Genomic DNA, 6,658 nt, shown 5'->3' on the forward strand with positions numbered 1-6,658 from the left:
TATTCGATTACGATTCCATTTCTACAAGACTTTTATTTACCGTTTTGCTTGGCCAATTCTAAACGGAGCATTTATAAAAAAGGCATCCAGATGTTTTAATCTTTTCTAAGTCTGTGTCACTGTCGCCGCCAACATGCAACAAATGTACTGTTGACGACTGTCATGAAATAAATGAATAATGAGGCTACCATCATACTATACTTGGCGCAATAAGACCTTTTTCTGAACTTCTGGGTGGATGATTAATGCTGGGACCGATTTGGTTCCGCTTTTTATTGTGTGTGGATCGCAAAAGTAGCTTAAGGTTGATATTGAAGCGACACGTTCTGACCAGTGTACGCACATGTTGTACGTATAGTTTTTAGAGCTTTCTACTGAAGACATTTCCAACATTTCAAAAGTCCGCTTTGAGCAGCGTTTCACTCGTTCACAGCCATTGTACATAAAGTGCAATTTGTACACCTATTAATCAGGCACACAATCGTAAGTCAGTTATATTATGCTACTATCAGGTGCTCATATAAATTACACTCAGCAAAAGCAGTAGCTACGATGCTTGGATCTTACATCCACCACCTTTTACCGCATGTTTGCACCACCTCCAAGATACGGGAATCACATTACTCCCTAACCTAACTATTTGATGAAAGTTAATCGCCTTACAGAAAGCAACAGCTGCTGATATTTTTACCAATGAATTTATTTTCAGTTTATCCATAATTATATAATTAATTCTTGTCAACTGCATAAACTATTGTAATTATTACTATAAAATGTTTGGTCTCCTGTACTCGCCGCGCTGTTGACGTTTGTTTTCATTTGATGTTTGGCGTTTTAACATTGTTAAAGCTGCGCACGTAAGGCTGAGCAAGTGCAGTAAAAGCAGCACAGTCACAAGTCGAACTCTCTAATTTAAAGCTGATGGGTAAATCGGAGGTCACACTGCGTACGTTGTTCGTGAGATTCCTCTGATACGAGCATGCAAGAACATAAATCTATCGGTGGACAGAGATACATTATCTTTGAATTGCATGCTCGTACGCGTACTTGAATTATGGATAATCCCCTTACAGAAGCGTCGTCCCCATATTTCTATCATTTTGGAAATACGTTTTAAAAGTATGTAGTGATCATGAATAATAATTCAAAGCATTATAAACACTCTATTAAAAACATAACTAGAATACGCTTAAAATAAAGAGCCTTTTGGCATTACTAGGCAACAACATTGAACTTTTTACTTACGCTTCGAAATAAACCGAGTTTTCTGATAGATTTTTGTATATATTTAAAACGAGGGGGAACGTTGTGAGTCGCTGCTCCCCTCCGCCAGAGTGTGCACATAATGCCCGACAAAGACTGTGTGAGAGGGGACAGACACGCTGCGTAGAAATTTCATTTGTTCCGTCTGGCGATAATAATGATCCGATCTGATTCAGATCTGCAGTCTGGAAGATATGGTCAGTTTCTATGATTCTGATGATTCTGATTTTCTTTTCTCGTATCTTCGAAATTGTGGATTCCACAGATTTTCGTCGTTTGTGGGCGCGGAAAATTTTTGAAATAAACTTGATTCAGTGTGATTTTACAGGAGTCTGGATACAACATTTCGTTGCTCTATCTGTTATATTCTCTGAGAACTAGGCGTCAAATAAGTCGGACAGACAGACGGACTTGGCTCTATCGACTCGGCCGGCTAGTGATGCTGATCAAGAATATACATATATACTTTATGGAGTCGGAAACGCTTCCTACTGGACGTTACACACATCCCAAAAAATCGAATATGCCCCTATACTCACTTTGAGTATCGGGTATAAAAAACCATTGTAAAGGCCCTAATCTATCAGAAAAGTCGGCACGAAGAGTAAATATGGTGTTGCATAGTGCAATCAGTCCTGAGACTCATTGACTTAATGAGTAACTCTACAAATATTCAAGATACTGTAATTTTTTCAAGCAATAGATTTTGCCTTGCCATGGCAAACGTTCCAGCGAATCAAGATTAAATCGGACACAAAAAGAAAGCTGCGTTGAGGGCCAATTAACCTTTCACCAAAAAAATATGTCACGTGTATGTGGCCAGGCTGCCCAGACATTTTCACGTCGCATAAATATGAGCATGACATGACGGCTGACTACCCAAACTAACTTTTTGTCTTACTGATGACAATACTGCTATAGAATTTTGGCCTACTTTTGGCCGACATACAAAATTCCACAGAATCTCCATGCATAAAAATTATTTGCTCGAGTACGAGTATAAGCTTTCAATAACGATACAATATAAAGAACTGCTATTCGATTTTACAGAGCAGTTATTTCATCTGTGCGTTAAACTCTTATGCTCAATTTTATTGGGTAATATTTTTTAAGAGAATTATTCTCAAAAATCAATTTTTTGTTTTAAATTAAAATCTACCTCGTATAGGTTTAGCTATTAAATACCTCTAAGAGGGTTGTGCAACAATTTCCTAAATTTCCAAACAACTCGGCTACAAAGATCAGCGTGGCGACTGTAGATCCCAATACCCAGACGAGTATAATACCTGCAAAATTCGACATCCCAAGCCGGACAGGACCAATATCCTCTTGGCTCCTCGTCATGGTGCTCTCCACCTGCTGTTGTTTCTGAACGTTGAGATTGTCGGCGACACGGTACTCCCAGTATTTATCGAATCCGGATGAATGCCAACTATAGATTAGCGTATTGAACTGCTCAAGTAATGGCCACAGTCTGGGAACGAAAGCCACCGTGTATTGGTAGTAGAGGTCCTCCTGCATAATTACCATTTGATCGATAGCTTCTGGTAATAAGTAGTCCCCAATTGCAAAGTGACCTGGAGACATTGGATATCAACATTAAATGACATATACATTTTCAAAATATCTAAGACACCGAAGGGAAGACGTTCTACAGTGAAACCCATTCGCACTTGAGTCTCCTGTGCCAATTCGAGCAGCTGCTCATCGCTGTAGATGTGGAAATTGCTTATAAGATCTTGCACCAAAGGCTGCGAAAGATAAATGGCTCGTAGCATAGCAATTGTACCACACACAACTTACATCATCAGAACCACGGATAGCTGAAACCCATGCCTCCGAGTCAGCGGCCCACTGCAAACGGTGATTGCGCAACCGTGGCACTGTGTCCGCCGCTTCAGACATACTTGGTATAGTCAATATACTAGCCAGACCACCACCATAAATGCTGGTTATGATTATGTCGTTGAGAAAGCAGGCAAAGAGCAGCACACGGTCAGTTACAGAAGTCGTTTTACTGTTTCCCGACTGCGAGATGAAAAGCTTAAAAGCCGTAGCAAGGCCCAGCTTTGTGCAGCACCACCAGCCCTCACAGGCGATTGCCGAGACGTACAGGCCAACACCAACCCCAAGGTCTCCAAACAGAGATACACCAGGACCGCAGCCCAGAGGTTTGCTTGAAACGGCTGAAGGGGAAGGTACCAGATAGCTAGTCAGAGAGGTGCTGGGACCAGACAGGTTATTCCGGACCGCACGAGATACATTGATAGATCTAAATATGTGTAGCCCTCATACCACGAATACATTGCGCTAATGCAAATATCTGCTTTGTGATTAATAACCATGCCCATGGCGACATCCCCAGACATATTTTGGTAAACGGTGCCCCAATCGTCGGCGTCAGCTGTCAATGTTAAAAGAGAAGGGATTCAACTCAGTGTAGTTAATTGTAGTCTTCTTGGTAGACACTAGGACCTAAGTTAAAACGTATTGACTACTTACTTGTGTCAATTTGCACTGTACAATTGAACTTTGCACAAAAGTTGAGAACAACGCGTGCTTCCGTGCCATCAATGTAGACATTGCTCAAGCCTGAATCTTGTGTCACACCTATATCACGTGTGTTGCTATTCTCTTTGTTCTGTAGAATGGATACAGATACCTTAAGTTTTTTACTGTGAGGATTGGCAAATAGCTTACATATTTTATAACCGTATAGGGTCTATAGTCAAAGCCGACGATGATTACCTCACGGCCCTGCAAGTCCTTTAGCTTATTCGGGAACAACAAATTCTTTAGCTGAAATCGTTGCTCTGCGACATAGTATCGGTCTAATAGTTGTAATTGTGATGGTTTTTCCGCCCTAGTGCCCACATATTTGTTGGTCTTTATTTCAAAGACGGCCCAGATGCATCTTGGCTCTCCACTATAAACAGAATGTTCGGCTGATCTGAGGATATTCAGAGGCAAGTATTGACAGTGCTCCCGTGGAATTGTCACAGCAATTCTCGTTCAGCTCATCAGCCACGTGCGAGAAAATGAATCTGTTGTGCAAAGAACGCCATATGGAATACATGGATGCATTTGTAAAAGCGTCCACAAAACGTGCTATGTCATTTCCAAATACCATAAACGTCTGCATTTAAGAAAAGAAATTGTGAATAGTAGATTGTAAAACCAATTTGAAAATCGTACCTCACAGTGTGTCACCTCAATGAATATCATAAGCTTGAGCAGAAGGTCATCGTACAGCAAATTTTTCTCCTGTAGCTGTTTTTTCATTGACCGTACATCAACAGTGCCTTCATCAAAACTTCCCTTCAGATTATTTATATTAATACCCACGAAACTGGCATAGTCAGCAACAGAGGATTGTGGCTGGAACTCAAAGTTCCTATTCCAAAATAGGCATATGGTACTCCCATTCAAATAGGTTCCTACTTTGTAAGACATAGTTTCCTTGAAGTATTTTCCTTTTCGCCATCAACTTATTTACTTATGGAAGAACAAGCGAACAACTCTGCTGCACAAATAACATTTTCATTTTGAACATTCGATGGTTGGAAGTCGAGCGATTTATTTACACCAAATTGAGCTGAAATTGCAATAGCTTTGACCGATTTTATTTTTTTGTTTGCTTATCAAATGAAGCAATTGAACAAATTGATGTAAACGGTTATCTATTGTCAATTATTAACGCTAAAGTGGAAGTAGTTGGTTTTCGAAGGGTATATCAACTTGGTTCATATTCTGCCATTTATTTTTTTAAGGTGGATGTTAATAGTAATGTTTTTTTCAGCTTTACTTTATGAAATAACAGCCAATTATATCCAAAACGAATGGGGCAAAAATCATGTAAAAGTCGTATAGCAATTAAACGCTTCTTAAAGAGAAGTTTGTAGTGATTATAAAATAATAAAATATATTTAAATATGTCTTGACCGCATATGACTTATGTATATTGCGCATTTACCGACCGATCCATGCTTCAATGCATCAAGAAAAATATATTTTTCTATGCCATATGATTTGTCTTCAGTAAATATAATTTCTTGGGACCTTGATTTCCGCCATTTGAACCGCACCATTAATTTAAAGTAAGCTCGTATACAATCTGCTTAGCGGTCTTAAAGTGCTACCTTCTACTAGGCCTAACAGGCCATTTTTGGTAGAGTACTCGTATTGGTATATTAGATTTGTGGTGGAAGTGGATATCTGTAACACTCAGGAGGAAGCGTTTCCAACTCCATAAAGTATATATATTCTTGATCATCATCAATAACCGAGTCGAGAATCATATATCTGTCTGTTCGTCCGTCAGTTCGACTTGTTTGACGCCTAATTCTTTGATACTAAAAGAGGTAGAATCTCCAAGCAATTTTGTGTGCAGACTCCTGTGATATCACACTTTTTTATACCCGATACTCCCGTCCGTCCGTCCCCTTCAGCGCCTAGTGCTCAAAGACTATAAGAGCTAGAGCAACGATGTTTTGGATCCAGATTTCTGTGATATGTCACTGCTACAAAAATATTTCAAAACTTCGCCCCGCCCACTTCCGCCCCCACAAAGGACGAAAATCTGTGGCATCCACATTTTTAAAGATACGATAAAACCAAAAACGCAGAATTGTAGAGAATGACCATATCTTTAAGACTGCGGAATCTGAATTGGATCGTATCATTATTATAGCCAGCATCAAGAAAACAATTTTATTTTTTCTCGCCCTGTCTCTCTGTAACACACACGTAGCATAGACGGCTTTGCTTAGAGTAAAACATTAGCGCCTAGATCTCAGAGACTACAAAAGCTAGAGCAACCAAATTTGGTATCCACACTCCTAATATATCGGACCGAGACGAGTTTGCTTCAAAATTTCGCCACACCCCCTTCCGCCCCCGCAATGGACGAAAATCTAGGGATATTCAAAAATCTCAGAGACTATTAAGGCTAGAGTAACCAAATTTGGTATCCGCACTCCTGTTAGATCTTACTATAAAACGTGTATCTGAAAATTTCGCCCCACCCCCTTCCGCCCACACAAAGAACGAAAATCTGTTGCATCCACAATATTGCACATTCGTGAAAACTAAAAACGCAGAATCATAGATAACGACCATATCTATCAGATTGCTGAATGTGGATCAGATCAGATAATTTTTATAGCCAAAAGGAACAAATCAATTTGCACTGGCTACGCAGTGCACGACGTCACGCTCAGACTGATTTTCTGTCTCTCTCGCACGCACTCTATGTCGTGTCGTTTAATATTAGCTGCGTCTGCCGGAGGAGAGCCACACTGACTAAGTATCGGGTATAAATGTAGAGTTGCGGTGTACGCAGCAACTCACAACGTTCCCCCTCGTCTGTCCGTCTGTCCGTCCGTCCGTCTGTCCG

General features: G+C 40.2%; 1 pseudogene; it reads right to left on the minus strand.

Moving 5' to 3' along the window:
* Window positions 1-2,433: 2,433 nt before the first annotated feature.
* LOC117191697 lies at window positions 2,434-4,724 on the minus strand (annotated as a pseudogene).
* Window positions 4,725-6,658: the final 1,934 nt, after the last annotated feature.

Source organism: Drosophila miranda (genome assembly GCF_003369915.1).
Source record: "Drosophila miranda strain MSH22 chromosome Y unlocalized genomic scaffold, D.miranda_PacBio2.1 Contig_Y1_pilon, whole genome shotgun sequence".
Taxonomy (NCBI): Eukaryota; Metazoa; Arthropoda; class Insecta; order Diptera; family Drosophilidae; genus Drosophila; species Drosophila miranda.